The sequence below is a fragment of the Orcinus orca genome, chromosome 12 (assembly GCF_937001465.1).
Source record: "Orcinus orca chromosome 12, mOrcOrc1.1, whole genome shotgun sequence".
Lineage (NCBI taxonomy): Eukaryota > Metazoa > Chordata > Mammalia > Artiodactyla > Delphinidae > Orcinus > Orcinus orca.
Genome location: NC_064570.1, coordinates 16,943,799 through 16,962,140, shown reverse-complemented (window position 1 = coordinate 16,962,140; position 18,342 = coordinate 16,943,799). Strand labels below are relative to the sequence as shown.

Here is an 18,342-nt window from a genome sequence, read left to right as displayed (position 1 = left end):
TGCATAATGAGCCATGTTCAAGTTTTTGTGCCAACATATGTTTCATTTCTTTTGGGTATATACCTAGGGAGTTGAATAGTTAGGTCATGTGGTAACTCTATGTTCAACATTTCGAGGAACTGTCGAACAGTTTTCCAAATTTGCTGCACCATTTTACATTCCCACCAGCAATGTATGAGGTTTTTGGTTTTCCCACATCCTGTTATTGTTGTCTTTTTGATTATAGCAATCCTAGTGGGTGGGAAGTAGTATCTCTCTGTGGTCTTTACTTGCATTTCCCTAATGACAAATGATGTTGTGCATCTTTCCATGTGCTCATTGTCTACTTGTATGTCTTCTTTATGTTTTAATATTTATTTATTGGGTCGCGCCGGGTCTTAGTTGCGGCACATGGGCTCCATAGTTGTGCCATGCGAATTCTTAGTTGCAGCATGCCTGTGGGATCCAGTTCCCTGACCGGGGATCGCACCCGGGCCCCCTGCATTGGGAGTGAGTAGCCTTAACCACTGCACCATCAAGGAAGTCCCCACTTGTATGTCTTCTTTAGGAAAAGGTCCACTTGGATCCTTTACCCATTTTTAATTGGGTTATTTATCTTCTTCTTATTAAGTTTTGAGTCTTTTATATAATCTGAACACAAGTCATATCAGATATATGATTTGAAAATATTTTCTTCTATTCTGTGGGTTGTCTTCTCACTTTCTTGTTGGCATTGTTTGCAATACAAAAGTTTTTAATTTTGTAAAGTCTAACTTATTTTTTGGTTGTTGTAGTTGTTGCTTTTGCTTTTGGTGTCCTATCTAAGCAACCATTGCCTAACCCAGCATCATAAAGATTCACTTCAATGTTTTCTTCTAGGAGTTTTATGATTTTGTTTATTGTGGCTTTGTCCTAAGTTTCAAAATTGGGAAGTGTGACTGCTCCAACTTTGTTCATCTTTTTAGAGACTATTTTGCCTATTCTGGGTCCATTGCATTTACACGATCAGCTTAGGACAAAATATTTTAAGAAAGATATTGATAAAGTCGAGTGGACCAGAGGACATTCAAGAAAAAACTTCCAACAATTTGTGGTGTTTAAATCTGCAAGGTGAAATAGAAAAGTGGAGCATAAGAGATGATTTCATAGACTCACAAGGCTGTTGTAATGTGGAAAATGATTCCGTGAATACTTTATTACTCCAGAAGGTGAAAATGATGCAAGGGGAACCTCACTTCAATATAAGGATGAACCTTATAACAACTAAGCTTAGTCATAAAGAGAGCTCACACGCTGATCCACCCATCCCTGAAAAGATTCAAGCCAAAGCCAGATGACCTATCCATCAGTAATGTTGTAGACAGAGTTTCAACACTGGATAGAGGATAATATAACTCTATGATATGTGGGTATGGATAGCAGTGAGAAACTAGGCATTGTCATTGGACGTTATCTCAATTAATCCCCCCAACCATATGAGGTGGCTACTATTATTATCCCTTTTGCTGGATGAAGAAAGAGGCTTAGGGGGGTTTAGTAAATGGTCCAGCAGCACACAGTTAAAAAGTGACAGAGTACAGGGAGTTCCTTGGTGGTCTAGTGTTTAGGATTTGGAGCTTTCACTGCTGTGGGCCGGGTTCAATCCCTGGTCCAGGAACTAAGATCCTGCATGGCGTGCCATGCGGCCAGAAAATAAATAAATAAATAATTTAAAATATGAATAAGGGATTCAAAAAAAAAAAAACAAGTGACAGAGTGTTCACTCAGACCCAGTTCTGTTGGACACCAAAGTCCATGCTCTTAACCTGTATGACCTGGATTTGAGTTGTGGTGGCAGATGTAGGAAGATAAATGAGTATGAGAGATCATATGAAGGAAGAAGAATAGGAGCTATTGAATTTGTATGTTGCCAAGGATGAGTTTAAGGTTTCAAGCTTTAATAATCGGTGGGGAGAAGAGGCACTTATTAATAGGAAAGGAGAAATCAATAGGAAAAGCGGGTTTTGATGGATGTAAACCGCCAGCTCATCCATCCAACGGCACGTAAGTGTCCAGGTTCAGATTTCGGCTCAAGCCTACTGACCCAAGAGGCCGTGGTTTGACCGCTCTTCTAGACGTGTCAAGGATCGCTGACTCTGAGGCTTTGAGCCTGGAGTTTGAGAGAATGAAAGTAAAATTAACAGAGAGGAGACCGGAGAGGAGACACTAGTTTGAGATTCTTCACTTGGTGTTGTCGAATATGTTACACTTGAGCATAAAATAGTATTTTAAAAAGTATAAAGTAGAGCATCCGACTGTACAGAAGATAATTAAAATGTGGTGTTGAACCTTAGATCAGTAGATAGGATTGTCCTTCAAGAGATGGCTGAAGACAAGAAAATATTAAATCTCTGAGCCAGACTGTAGACAAGGAAAATTGGAGAACTTGGCATTTAGCTTCTCATCCTTCAGTCCTACTGCACATCATCCAGACCTTACAGGCTTGTAGGCCTCAAATTCCCTGAAGTCAGTGCCCCTTGGAAAACGAGCATTTAGTTAGGGTCTCATTATTCAGGACTCTGAGCCTGGCACCAAGCTGAGAGCTTTTATGGAGAGTCTATGATTTGGTATTTACAACAAAGCTCTGATGCAGGTGGTATTCTCTCCAGTTTATAGATGAGGAAACTGAGAGTCTGAGACGTTAAGTAATTAGCCACAGGCAGGGGCAGAGCAAAGATTGAAACCCAGTCTGTCTGACACCAAAGTCCAAGCTCTTCTAGGTGCTATAAGTCACCATGCTGCAGAGTCAACCTGCTGTTCTCTCTGGTCTGCCAGAGAAAGAGAGGAAGCTTTCATGCAGGCTCCCGCCCACCCTACTCCCACCTCTGTTCCTTCTCTTTCCTTCCTTTTATTCTTCCATCCGTCCAAATATCCATCCACATCTTTTACAAATATGTATCATGTGTGTACTATGTACCAGCCATTGATGATACAAGGAGGAACAAGAATCAGTTCTTACCCACTTGGTGCTTACAGACAAGAGAGGGAGAATGAAATTAAGCAACTAATTACACACTGATTTAAATTATCTAAACGCCCCTCCATTTATCAGAGTCATACAAAAAGAGAAAAGAGTTGCTTAGTCATGTTTGCTGTAAAATGAGAACCACTTAAGGTAATTAAAAGGTCCTAAATTTAGTTTTAAAGCAAAACCAAATTCAGTAAGAATTACTTCCTTCTATGTGCATTCTGCATTGTAGTCCTTCTGAAACATCTTAACCAAAAAAAACTAGCAAACTTAGCAGAATTTTTAATTGATTCAAGAGATTTGTAAGTTTGAATTTAATGGTGTGTCTGTGTGTGTATTTATACTGGAATATCCATATTTGACTTCTGCCAGTGAAGTTTCTGCATGGCAGGTAGGGTCTGGCATGACCCTTGACCTCACTCTGGGAATGTCTGGTGCTTGGCTGAGCTAAGTGGGGGCGGGGAGGTAAGGACAAGAAGAAAATGAGAGGTAGAGTCAGAGCTAAGGCCAAGTAAAAAAAAACCTTGCAGGACCTGAAAATCCTGGTTCTCAACAGTTTTGAAAATATCTGAAATATGCTCTAAAATTCACTCTTGATGGGGCCATGGGCTATTTTTTCCCCAAGATTTAGTAGAATAGAATTAATTTTGGATTAACCGTCTCCTCCTTTAACCGTCTCCTGACAATGCATGGACTCTCTATCTCCCTCAGTCATCACCTCTACCATAAAATTTAGACTCAGATTTCTAATGAAAACAAAGGTCCACACCTCAGGGCCACTTGTGTCATAATGATATGTCAATTTTAATCACAGAACTAAACTCAATTCTGCACATAACAAAAATTTTAAGAGGCAGTTGGCATGTTCTTGGATTGGAAAAATCAATATTGTGAAAATGACTATACTACCCAGAGCAATCTACAGATGCAATGCAATCCCTATCAAATTACCAATGGCATTTTTTACGGAACTAGAACAAAAAAAGCTTAAAATTTGTATGGAGACACAAAAGACCCCAAATAGCCAAAGCAGTCTTAAGGGAAAAAAACGGAGCTGGAGGAATCAGACTCCCTGACTTCGGACTATACTACAGAGCTACAGTAATCAAGACAATGTGGTACTGGCACAAAAACAGAAACATAGATCAATGGAACAAGATAGAAAGCCCAGAGGTAAACCCACGCACCTATGGTCAACTAATCTATGACAAAGGAGGCAAGGATATACAATGGAGAAAAGACAGTCTCTTCAACAAGTGGTTCTGGGAAAACTGGACAGCTACATGTAAAAGAATGAAATCAGAACACTCCCTAACACCATACACACAAATAAACTCCAAATGGATTAGAGACCTAAATGTAAGACCGGACACTATAAAACTCTTAGAGGAAAACATATGAAGAACACTCTTTCACATAAATCACAACAAGATCTTTTTTGATCCACCTCCTAGAGTAATGGAAATAAAAACAAAAATAAACAAATGGGACCTAATGAAACTTAGAAGCTTTTGCACAGCAAAGGAAACCATAAACAAGACGAAAAGACAACCCTCAGAATGGGAGAAAATATTTGCAAACGAATCAATGGACAAAGGATTAATCTCCAAAATATATAAACAGCTCATGGAGCTCAATATTAAAAAAACAAACAACCCAATCCAAAAATGGGCAGAAGACCTAAATAGACTTTTCTCTAAAGAAGACATACAGATGGCCAAGAAGCACATGAAAAGCTGATCAACATCACTAATTGTTAGAGAAATGCAAATCAAAAGTACAATGAGGTATCGCTTCACACCAGTTAGAATGGGCATCATCCGAAAATCTACAAACAACAAATGCTGGAGAGGGTGTGGAGAAAAGGGAACCCTCTCGCACTGTTGGTGGGAACGTAAAGTGATACAGCCAGTATGGAGAACAGTATGGAGGTGCCTTAAAAAACTAAACATAGAATTACCATATGATCCAGCAATCCCACTACTGGGCATGTACCCAGAGAAAATCACAATTCAAAAAAACACATGCACCCCAATGTTCATTGCAGCACTGTTTACAATAGCCAGGTCATGGAAGCAACCTAAATGCCCATCGACAGACGAATGGATAAAGAAGGTGTGGTACATATATACAATGGAATATTACTCAGCCATAGAAAGGGATGAAGCTGGTCATTTGTAGAGACGTGGATGGGCCTAGAGTGTGCCATGCAGAGTGAAGTAAGTCAGAAAGAGAAAAACAAGTATCATATATTAACGCATATATGTGGAACCTAGAAAAATGGTACAGATGAACCGGTTTGCATGGCAGAAATTGAGACACAGATGTAGAGAACAAACGTATGGACCCCAAGGGGGGAAAGTGATGGGGGAGTGGGGATGGTGGTGTGCTGAATTGGGCGATTGGGATTGACATATATACACTGATGTGTATACAGTGGATGGCTAATAAGAACATGCCATATAAAAAATAAATAAATTTCAAAAATAAAAAGAACAGATGAAAAGCCAAAACTGATTATTTTATTCCTAGTGACATTTTATATGTTTACTAATTATTTTGTAAATTTTTCAGTTGATTATATTGGATTTGATAGGAATACAATAATATAAGCAGCAATTAATAATAATGTTTTTCTCATCCTTACCAATATTTACCCCTTAAATTATCATTTCTCATGTCAAATTTCATGGGCTATTTCTAGAACAATATTAATTGTGGAGATGGTAGGCATTACTATCGAATTCTTATTCTGGATATGAAAATAAAACTTTTAATGTTTTACCATTAAACTTGTTGCTAGATATTTGTTTGAGAAATATATATTCTTGGTAAATGGTATAATATTCTTTTAATGTACCACTATTCTATTTGCTAACATTCAGAATTTCTGCCCCAACAATAGTAAGACTGTATTGAGATTGTAGTAAGTAAGAATATTGTACTTGGGGCTTCCCTGGTGGCGCAGTGGTTGAGAGTCCGCCTGCCGATGCAGGGGACACGGGTTCATGCCCCGGTCCGGGAAGATCCCACATGCTGCAGAGCGGCTGGGCCCGTGAGCCATGGCCGCTGAGCCTGCGCGTCCGGAGCCTGTGCTCCGCGAAGGGGGAGGCCACAGCAGTGAGAGGCCCGCGTACCGCAAAAAAAAAAAAAAAAAAAAAGGATATTGTATTTTGTCATCTGAATCAGATTTCTATTTAAATGTTGTTATGTCATTGCACAAAGATTTTGAAAGCCGGCATTCTTCATGTTTGGAAAGCTTAAATAATTTTTAAATTTTCCAAAAAGAGCTGATTTACAAGAACTACTCTTTGAAGACCGTTTGACTCTGGAAATGTCTTTTTGCCCTAACTTTTTAATAATTTTCTAAATAATTTTAATAGTTACTCATCGACTAGAAGTTTCATCTCTTCTCTGGGGAAACATTTGTTAATTTTTAGGTTCCTAAAACTTTGGGAATTTTTTTTTTTTTTTTTTTTTTTTGCGGTACGCGGGCCTCTCACTGCTGTGGCCTCTCCCGCTGCGGAGCACAGGCTCCGGACGCGCAGGCTCAGTGGCCATGGCTCACGGGCCCAGCCGCTCCGGGGCATGTGGGATCTTCCCGGACCGGGGCACGAACCCGCATCCTCTGCATCGGCAGGCGGACTCTCAACCACTGCGCCACCAGGGAAGCCCAAAATTTGGGAATTTTTAAATGTACTTTATAGAGATTTCCAATGTAACATTTCCTTGATGTCATTTAAAAAAAAAAAGGCAATTGGCAGGTGGTAAGGGGAAAGGCGAGGGGTTGTAAGTAAATGAACAGACCCTGATTGCTGACCTTATATAATCATATGCTTAATCTGGTCAGGTGTAATCACCTCATGGAAAGAAGAGACAAAATCAGAAAAATAAAATCTCTCTAATCAAAAAGATATTTTTTGTTACTATAACCTCTTATTGTCCTTTTTGACTTACTCAATTATGGAGAGATAGCTAATACTCTTGTTTCTTTGGAATGATTATTTGCCACAGAACATGTTAAACTGATTAGAAACTGCATAATTTTAAAAAGAGGTATTTGTGTCTCAGTTTTAGATGTCTAAGTTGTACACTAACTCAGCAGTTTCCGGGCTTAATAACATGTCCAGGGGCCTTAGGATTGACTCGTATACATTATGATGAGTCAAACCCACAACTCCTTATTTCAGCCCACTTTGTCAAAGGGACCAGTACAAACATGTTTCTAGCAATTATAATCAGTAGATAATAGTACATGCAAATAGTAGGAGAAATCTCATGAGCCAAGACCTTGACTCTTAGAAGAGCTCTTTCTGGTTCCAAAATGGCCTTGAATTTTCCCCCTTGGCTAGTTACATGGTATTTCTAGACCCTCCAAGCTAATAGGTGGAGAAAGTTAGTCAAGCTTTGAAAAGTCTATACCACTAATGAAAATATAAAAGATACTTGCAGAAACACAGTAGGCTTATTTTTTTCTCTCTTTATATATATTTTTCTTTTCTTTTTTTTTTTTTTTCTGCGGTACGCAGGCCTCTCACTGTTGTGGCCTCTCCCGTTGCGGAACACAGGTTCCGGACACGCAGGCTCAGCGGCCATGGCTCACGGGTCCAGCCGCTCCGCGGCATCTTCCCGGACCAGGGCACGAACCCGTGTCCCCTGCATCGGCAGGTGGACTCTCAACCACTGCGCCACCAGGGAATCCCCTCTCTTTGTATTTTAAAATTGCTTCCTTCTGTACAAGGACTCTGAAGGACCTTGTTCACTCACTATGAATGTCAGGATTCAGGGAATAATAACCTAATACAGGGACTGTTAAGAACTTCATAGCACCTGGGCTTCACACTTCCGTAGTAAGGGTGTGGGAAGAAAACGGTGAGGTGGTATGTGGGAAATTATCCCAAAGGTCACAGAACAGGAAGGTACAGGACTGAACTAAGATGCTGGAAGCACATAGCTTATGCAACTGCTTGAAAACACAGAGAGAAAAGCAAGGGGAAAGAGAAGGGGTGAGTTCGCCAGGACGAGGTGCAAGCAGGTGGCAGCACCCCCTATCCGAATCCTGGATTTTGAAGGTCCATATGTCCTGTCTCTTTCTCCACAGTGATGAGTTGGTATGGGACCAGAGGCGAGGTTTGAGCAAGGGAGCCCATAGCGGGATGGCCCCTGGACCAATGAGGCACATTTGCTCTACTGGAGAGATGCAAGGATGAGGACCCCTGGCCACAATCTGTAGCTTACCAATGATCATGTTTAACATGGTAGATGTTATCTGCATCTTTTGATCACAGCTCTTGTGTGGCCAGAATGGGACCATATTGAGGGTCCCTGATAAATGGCTAATAATATAGGGGTGATGTAGCTGTCAGCCCAGAGGTAGTATGATCAAGACTTACGGAAAAAAAAAAAAAGAAAAGGGCTTCCCTGGTGGCGCAATGGTTGAGAGTCCGCCTGCCGATGCAGGGGACACGGGTTCATGCCTCCGCCCAGGAGGATCCCACATGCCACGGAGCGGCTGGGCCCGTGAGCCATGGCCACTGAGCCTGCGCGTCCGGAGCCTGTGCTCCGAAACGGGAGAGGCCACAACAGTGAGAGCCCCGTGTACCGCAAAAAAAAAAAAAAAAGACTTACGACCTGATATTTCCATCCATTTCTATCTATAGGTGACATTCTTTGTTGCATCACATAATTCTTTACTCTGTTTATCTTCAGTATGTCTTAGCATATTCTAAATTACTTTCTACCTATACTTAATACATGCTATGAGGTTTGCCTGTATTGCATAAGGAACGAGCTTACTTACTATCTTTGCCTAAGATTTCTTGTGGATTTCATCATTCCACTTGTTTTCCTGGCCTCTAGAGCAGAGCTGAATATTCCAAATAACATAGCAAGCACGTTATAACGGGTATCTGTTCTGATGGCAACTTTTATTCCCAAGTTCAGCAGGGGCTGGAGAATTGAAAAGCTACCATGCAAATAAAGGCATGCCCACTTTTATAGTTCCCTCATGGAACTCACTTATGAGCTACTAAACCCAAGTAGCCGAGGAACAGCCCGACTATTTTTAGAATTTGTGGTCTTGGTAGCCGCGAGCAATGAGGCTGTTTAAAAATTCCCTGTATAGTCATCTAGACTTCCCACATAGTTAGTCAAAAAGAGCCTGAAAATACCTGGCCTCCATTTTCCCTCTGACTGTCCCTCTCTCCCTGACCCCCTTGCTCTTTGCAGAATGCTCCCACCTCATGACAGGTCTGCCACATTTCCCACTGCCCCCTGTTCGTGATACAATTCCAGTGGACACCGTTGATCTAGAATACCAGGAGGATGCCACACCCCAAAAATGGGCATCATGGTGGCCCTACTCAGAGCCTCTACACTCAGAGCCAGAAATGCTCTTCCCCAGGTGGACTTAGGGATTGCTACTTTGTCTTGCAAATTTTTGCACAAAAGTTTCCTTCTCACCAGGCTTTCTTTTGTCACTTTATTTAAATTACATCTATCACTTCTCACCTCAAAACTTCCTATCCTCTTTTCCTAGTTTCACTTGATAACACTCATGACCTTCTAACGTACAATATAAAATTTTCCACTTATGTTGGCCATTATGTCTTACCCACCCCCATCTCAATTACACACACATATACCCACATCAAATTATAAATTTAAAAAAATTTTTTTAATTATAAATTAAATGAGAGGAGGGAGTTTTATGAGTTTTACTCACTGCTGTATTTCCAGGACTAGAAAAATACCTGGCATATACTGACTTCTCAATCAATATTTGTTGAATACATATACTTCACCCTTATCACCACTGTATACACTTCTCTCCTACTGGCTCAACTTGCATATCAGGTTAGTTGGGGAAAAATCAATGTGGGTCAGCTCAAAAATACCTCCAAAAAATTACTCTGGGAATTGTTGTCATTCACTAACCAAGTTAGCAGGCAGATTATAGGAAGCTGGGCAGGGTCAAGGTCAGATGGAAGCAGAGACACAAACTGTGATCCTGCAAAGTACCAGGCACTCTACTGGCCTGTGAGTTTGTCGAGCCAGACGGTTGGCTCAACCGGGGATATTAGAATTATTTAACTTCTATCACCGCATCCTACTTTGAGGGACTTCACAATTTACGTGAGAGAAGACATTTTTGCTCACTGATTCCAAGCATATTTGTTTGACTGAGAGAGATATTTCCTTAGTCTTAGGTGAAGGCTGTTATTCTGTAGGGGCTCATGGTGGCTAAATAATTTGGGGGTGTTGACATTTCCTGAAGGAAATGATACTATAACATCATGTGGTCCTTCTGATAGGGAGATAATATTGACCCGTTCTCTTTGTGACCTGGCCTTGGGATGTTTCCCTGGAGGGAGTGCTGGCTTAGCACTGACCCTCCCACACGCTCTCCCATGACCCAGGGCGTGGATCTGAAAGAAGTTTGACCAGCTGGACCACAGTGGAAGGGAAGCTGGCTTAGCATCTTCTTCCTTTCCGAATTTTGTACTTCATTTCATTGTCGGAGCTCAGGAGCAGGTATTAGCCAATTTGAGTCATTCTCCAGGTCCTGCTCTGATTTGCTAATTCATCTCAAGCAAGTCATTATGTCACTGTCTCTGTCCTTCTCCGTTTTAGTTCTTTCTTCTGTAAAAGTGGCACCTTGCTAATCAATCTCCCGGCAATGACATAGAAATCAGCTCAAAAATGGTTAATAAACACGATGTTAGGACACGTTGTCATTCTGTCACAGTGCTTCTTTATTCTCTCTTCTCCTTTATTCAGTCTTCTGCCTCCCTCCTAAAATGGAATGCCTAGCTGTCCAGAAGACATCACGCGACCTCTCAGGTACGTGGGAGGCGACCGACGTCAGGGCATAATCAACCCTCAAGCTGCCTCTACGTAACCTCCATCAGTTCAGCCTCCCAGGATGTTGACATGTGACCATGAGAGAGTAGGCTTGTCCCATGTGTCATTCTCTCCCATAGAAAACTGCAGAGTTAAATCAGAGAAATAACATTCAAAGGTGCTAAACTAAGTAATTTAGAGGAGGAGCATTCTGGTGTCTTGCCTTCTTTTTCTCACCTGAATCAGCATCTCACTGAGGAAGAGGCACACTCATTTGCTTATAGCCTGGGACAAATATTCTCCTAACACAGCATCGATCACTTGACCCGAGGTTTGCACAGCAGTGTTAGTTGTCTGGGTTAAGTATAGGGTAAATTCAAATCCTCACTGTTTTCATGGAATTATCACTAATGAATATAATCATGTTCCGATATAATTTGTTTCATTTGCAAGTTGGCAGAAATGAAAAAGGCAGCTTTCTTTAGAAATGATTAGACCGTGGTTATTAGGGTGAGGTCACTGTTTTACAATTAAGTCATTTTTTTTCCCCCTACAGTTATAATAATAGTGATGGATACCAGAATCTTGTAGCTGGCTCTTTGGCAAAAGAAGGAGATCAAATTTGCAGAGTTTGGGCTGCCTTCCCTGAGTTGAAGGAATAGTTTCCCACACCCGAGGCTGCTGGTGGGTAACGGCCCCCTCATACCACAGGCATTACTCTGTGTGTCAGGCCTCCGCCTCCAAGTCAGCTCTCAGCGCTCGCCAACTTGGGGCTGAAGCCTTTACAGCGGGATCAAGAGAAAGACATTTTTAATGTCAGTCCCAGATTGGATTTATTGTCACCTGATCTGTCCTATACTAATAGGGAGAAGACATATTCTTCAAAGGGAGAGAGAAAGCATAGCCAACGATTTTGTGCTCCCCGAGAAAGGAAGATATCTTCCCACTGGGGTCAGGAAAAGTTATCAGCTTCAGACCTCTAGGCGTGGGATTTAATTTCCCATACCATTATTTTTGCCTGCATAGTCATCTTTTTTTTTTTTGTTATGTTTTTATCTCTTTCCCTCTCTCATACACAAAACATTTCATGGTCTCCACAGACCTATTTTTGGCAAACTCTAAAAAAAAGCCCATCATAGGGAAAAAATATCTACTAGAACTAAAACCCTCAGATTCTAAGTAATCATTGAAATTCTATTGCTCCAATTTGCTTCTCTCTGTTCTTGGGCTTAAGATGAGAAGAAACAGTTGGAAGAGTCCTGAAATGGGAGATGAGACTTGTGTTTTCATCCTGGCCACCTTCTTAACTAGTCGTCAGACCCTGAGCAAGTCTCTTAACCTAGCTGAAGAGGTGGATTAAATACACTTTACGACCTCTCACGGTCCAAATGTCTCTACAGAAGGGCACACACACACAAGCGCCGAGTCAGACATTATGCCTTTGCACTGCTAGAATTTTCCTAGAAGATATTCTTTGAGATGAAAACTACTAGGTAAATGGTATTTCCTCCTGCTTTTAAAACTTCAGATTTATGGACACCTTACATTGTGTCTAAGACATTCCCCGGAACATGCCCATTGTGAAGCCTCGGGGTACATGTTTATATCCTGTTATAGATGTTTCAACAGAGAATTTTGAACATCAGTTAAAGAAGGGGGAAGGCACAATATCGTACAGCTTCACGAGGCAGTAAAGCTTCATGGTGGAGAGTGTGGGCTCTAGGGTCACGTGGTCAGGGTTCAGGGCCTGTTCTGCCACTTGTTAGCCTTGTGACCTTGGGAAGTTGGCTTAACTTCTTCATGCCTCCACCTTCTTGGCTGTACATGAGACTGACTCCAGCATCTACCTTACATGACTGTGTAAGGATTCAAGGAGATAATACATTTATAGCACACAACTCCGTTATTGACAAAACAAGCATTCAATAGATGTTAGGTATTATTTTTATAAACTGAGAATTGGGTCAGAAATGACTGGTGTGAGCCCCACATCCGTGGATTATTGTGGTAAGTTTTACTCATAAGTGAAAATCTGATAGAAAGAGTGAAATAAAACTGTCAAGAGTGATCTTTGTTCCTTTGTGCCTTAGTTGTTTCTGAGTGTAGACGTTTTAAAAGAATGTAGGTCTATTCAGGATTAACTGTAGTCTTCTGGGCTCTTGCTATGTAGTTAGTCAGCAAGCAGATGGTGAGGACTTGACTACTAGTGACAAGTAGTACTTGGAAATGAAAATTTTTCTTCATGGATTTATTTTTTAAATAAGAGTGGGGAAGGGTACGTTTTATCCATTTATCCATGAAAGCACCTTCATTATAGAAAACATGCTTATTTAATTCCATTAGACAACAACCCTTAACTTTTTGTGTTATTTACTGCCAGTATTGTTTCTGTGCATAATTTTTATTCCATAGTGGTAATCTTGCAATAATATATACTTTTATTTTTATTAACCTTCTTTTTTAACCTGAAGACTGGTCTTTGGCCTGATTTTAAGGGACCATTTTCCTTTTGTAAATAACAAGCTAAAATAAAGTCATTGTGATTCAGAGAGACCAGAAAGGGTGGGAAAATATGTGAATGACTTCTCCATTCCAGTGGGAACCTGGATGGAAACCCTCTTTTTGGAAGCCAAGAAGGCAAAGTTCCATTTTTTTCTTGGCAAGACACTTTATGAGACTCTGAGTGTCTTTGGACCCTGCATTTTGGTAGCTTGGAATGAGCCTGAGAACGCTTTCATGTCCCAGTGATTTCAGAATCTCTCCCCTAACAACAAAGGCTCCAATCTCTAGTGTTCAATCTAATTTCTCAAGGCCAAGGAAAGTGCGTGTTTGCTTCCGTCCCAAGTCCTCTTTCACTTGTTCCTCACACACCAATGTTTATTATAACTTTCACATAAAGAGGGTTTATCATTCACAAGGCAATTTACTGGTTCAGGAATGACCTTAATATCTGGTTAGTACTTCTCTGAAAAAGGCAGCTGCCCCTATAAAAAAATGCATATTATATTTTATTCTGCTCTCTTTTCTTTAGTGGAATATACTGTGGGTGCCTCAGGACCCCATATGCCATTGGTTCACCTACAGCTAGACACAGATTTTTTAAGAATTTTTTTCTGTATGAACTAGCCCAGTCCCAGAGAGGGAAATAGTTTCTTCCTTAAGGACCATGGGCGGTGACTATATGCTGTACCAACGTGTGTACTCTCTCCTGTTGGCACCGAATATGTGCTGTTTTTACTCTTACTGATGGTATAAATCCCATATGTTGACCACCTATAAAAGCAGGAGATTTCAATTGGCAAGTCAGGTGGGAGACTTGGATGTGAGCGGGAAACTTGAAATCCTGCTTTAAAGCTGGATTTTTTTTTTAATATATTTATTTATTTGGCTGTGCCAGGTCTTAGTTGTGGCGTGCGGGATCTTTACTTGTGACGTGTGGGATATTGTTTCCTGACCAGGGACCAAAACTGGGCCCCCTGCATTTGGGAGCATGGAGTTTTAGCCACTGGACCACCAGGGAAGTCCCCTAAAGCTGGATTTGAACTCTTAGCTCTCTAAACAGTCATGATAGCCATCGTTGAGCTTATGAACATGTTGGTTACTGGGAAGGCTATGGAAATGGATGACGAGAAGTGATGTGGGGAAGCCCACTGTTCAGCCACGTGGGAGGCCTGTGGACTGACTCAGCAAAGATTTGGAGTCTCTCCTGTGACCCCCAGTCCAGCCTCAGGGACACGGCCTCCCTCTAACTCTTCTCTCAACTGCTGGCCCGAGACCATTCTTTGAATTTTCCAAAACACTCTGAGAGTGAGCTGGAGCATTTAAAGAGGGTCTTCCTGCAAAAGAAATCAAGTAACACATGGCTGTATAACATGCCCTTGACATGGAGCTTGGTCATGGGCCTCCCTTCCCAGCTCTAGGCCTGCATCCATGTGGCAAGGTCAGGGTCCCCTCCTACCCTGCAGGGAAGATGCTTAGACTCCTGGAAGCCCAGACCTAATCACCTGCTAAGGTCCAGCTTCCTGTCCTCGAGTCCATGTTTTCCCTGCACACTTGACACTAGGAAATGTCTCCCTTTCCTGCAGGAGAGCCCAGCTTTACTCACAGGCCATGGCATTTCCCACAACAAGACACACCGTGTAGAATATCGCAACTCGATATTGCTGGAGGAACGCACCCAGTGGCAGGAAGTTGTTTACTGTTAATGGTTATCATGATAATGTAAGTGAAAACACACTCAGAGAGGGGGCCTGTGTTCTTGGGAGCTAATGGCAGCTCCACCAGGAGGAGACAAGCTATGGCAGGGAACAAGCAGGACAGCTAGAGGCCTCCAGTTTCTGTAACAGGGAGGACTCCTGATGCGTTCCCACAGCGTTTGCAGAAGGAGCCGCTACTGCGCTGTGGCTGTCGCTTCTTCTGGGGCTGTATTCCAGGTGGCCTGCTCTTTCAGAGGCAGCTGGATCGCAGCTGTGCTTCTGGCTGCAGGGTTCCTGTGAGCAGGGACCCCTCAGGCGGCCTGAGGAAGGTCACTCCACTTGACAGAGGAGAGGATGGATTCTTGCCTTGCGTGGCTATAAGGAAAAAGGATTTCAGTTGAGCTACTTATAGGTTCTGGTGACTGTGTGTGTGTGTGTGTGTGTGTGTGTGTGTGTGTGTGTGATTAGAAGCTGGAGCTCAGCATTCCTTCTTCAAGCCCACATTCCATTACCCCGTGTTCAGCTCGTTGGCTTCCAGGAGCCCTCCCAAGAGAAACAGCTGCTTGATGCCTTAAAGAGGAAATGCTAAAAGCTCTTGAGGGTTAGAATTTTAGAATCCGCAGGGTTGATAACTTCCTCTCTGCTTATGAAAACAAACAACATTAACTCTTCTGTTTCTCAAGACAAGCACAATTCCCAAATGATTGCTTCTCTCCCAAACTCAGCTCTATCAAGGAAGCTAAGGTGATACCAGGTAGCCTGTAATTAAGTGGTGGGTGCTGCTAATAAAATCAGTTCTTGATATTACAGCCTGGGTACCATTGATGATCATGCTACAATTGAAAAGTGATACAAAGATGAAGGCCAGATGATGTCTGCTTGAGCCTAGAAAGTTCCCTGTCTCCCCTCCGAGAGGCACAAAGTGTCAGTCTAACAGAAGCGACAACTGATTTGGAAATACTAATTGTTCACTTAGAGTAATTACTTTCCCCCTTGTAAATGCATTGTATGTTGTCTCTGCTGGGGTTCTTTTTTTTTTTTTTTTTTATACAGCAGGTTCTTATTAGTCATCCATTTTATACACATCAGTGTATACATGTCAATCCCAATTGCCCAATTCAGCACACCACCATCCCCACCCCACCGCCACTTTACCCCCTTGGTGTCCATACGTTTGTTCTCTACATCTGTGTCTCAGTTTCTGCCATGCAAACCGGTTCATCTGTACCATTTTTCTAGGTTCCACATATATGCGTTAGTATACGATATTTGTTTTTCTCTTTCTGACTTACTTCACTCTGTATGACAGTCTCTAGATCCATCCACGTCTCAACAAATGACCCAATTTTGTTCTTTTTATGGCTGAGTAATATTCCATTGTATATATGTACCGCATCCTCTTTATCCATTTGTCTGTCGATGGGCATTTAGGTTGCTTCCATGACCTGGCTATTGTAAACAGTGCTGCAGTGAACATTGGGGTGCATGTGTCTTTTTGAATTGTGGTTTTCTCTGGGTATATGCCTAGCAGTGGGATTGCTGGATCATATGGTAATTCTATGTTTAGTTTTTTAAGGAACCTCCATACTGTTCTCTATAGTGGCTGTATCAGTTTACATTCCCACCAACAGTGCAAGAGGGTTCCCTTTTCTCCACACCCTCTCCTCTGCTGGGGTTCTTTAATAAGGCAAGTTACAGAGCCAGCAATATAGTTCATAATAACTGAAGGATTTTTTTTTTTCAGAATACATGTTAGTGATAGAGGGATGGAGTTTCTATTTTGGTTTGGTTTTCAAGTTTGAGAAAAAAACAAGAATTAAGCTGTGAAGCATCTTCTTTTTCCTAATACACACACACACACACACACTCATACTTTATTCTGACTTCTCTCTCTCTCTCTCTCCCTTTCTCTCCCTCTCTCCTCTTTCTTTCTTAGATTACTTATATCCTTTAGGGTTGACAAGAGAGTAGACTCAGAAATAAAATCTCACAGGAATGTATAGCTGTGGAGAAGTAGAAGTCTTTTCATTTTTATTTCTCTCATCAGCATTCAGTTCATTCATTTGCCTCTGAATGTTCTTTTTAAAAAGGCTATTTCCATTAGAATTGTTTTATTTCCCTCAACTTCTGCCTCAACATTTTCATGTAATGGGGTAACGTGTGTGTGTGTGTGTGTGTGTGTGTGTGTGTGTGTGCACTTTAAAACCAACAGTAGATTTTTCTGGGTGATGAAAATATTGTGTAATAACATCAATACCATTCATCTGGGTTATTTTGCACATTCTTCAATAAAGGAATTCATCCCAGAACTGGTTTATTCTTACTATACCTAGTTTCTCATCACTAGCTTTAAGTGCCAAGTAGAAAATGATTTCCAATTCCCCAAAATATTTGCAGATCTGGTAGACATAAAACAATAAAGGGACTATACTGTAGTGAAAAAAATTAAGGAAGAGATGACTTTATATCAACAGTGGCTAGGTTTATAATATATCTGATATGACTTGTCAACATACAGATGAAAGATCTTCAACCTCCAAAGCATCATGAATACTTTTGTAATGAAGAAATAAATTGGTGAAAAACAAAGTGATTTTGTAAATTTAGCTAAAAGTTTACATCACTACTAGTTTACTAGTATCCAAAGAATATCACACACTTTTTCTTACACCATTCACTCATTCACCAAATATTTATTGAGTTCTTATTCTGTGCTATGTATTTATACTATTTGGAATACAGATGGCCCCTACTCCCGAGGAGTTTACAGTCTAGTGGGGGGAGACAAATAAACAGTTCTGCTGAAGTAAAAATACTGCTGAGTGTAAAGGAAGAAGGCCAAAGGCAATGCAATGGAGTATCTGTCCCTAGAGACAGGATGTTTATTTTAGTCAATTAATCATGCTCTAAAGTCTAGCTTCACAGTCTCAGAAACCTTCGCATAGACTGTCTCTCAGAAGTGGACTCACTTTGGCCAAGTAATTAGAATAATAACTAATAAAATAGAATGCCAGTTTATTAATTTTTTCTGAGAAACAGAACTGCCCAAGGGACTACACCCTTAAATCCAATGGCCAGCCTCTCAAAGGCAGCCACCGCAGGAGCTAGGTATAATCACGAGGTTCCTTGGTAAGCATGAAATAGAAGAAATTCTATTAGTGTTTGATGAAAGATCATAAGAAATTATAATGACACCAGGATATAATTATAATGATAGTCTGATGAATCCACCTCCTAAAGTGGGTAAACCTGACATGATGATGGGACCATAAGGGTTGTGGACGAGAGCACCCAGTGCAGTGGCCAGTGAACACACAC

The 18,342-nt window shown here is 41.3% G+C and overlaps 1 protein-coding gene across 2 annotated transcripts in view; it reads left to right on the top strand.

Moving 5' to 3' along the window:
- SASH1 (SAM and SH3 domain containing 1) overlaps positions 1-18,342 on the top strand; it is a 323,565-nt gene that overhangs the window by 35,969 nt on the left and 269,254 nt on the right. The window contains exon 2 of one of the 2 annotated variants that reach the window (XM_033405266.2): positions 10,766-10,828. The exons of the other annotated variant lie outside the window; for it this stretch is intronic. The gene's annotated coding sequence lies outside the window, so the exon portion shown is untranslated. The remainder of the gene's footprint in view (positions 1-10,765; positions 10,829-18,342) is intronic. 2 annotated transcript variants of the gene reach the window in all.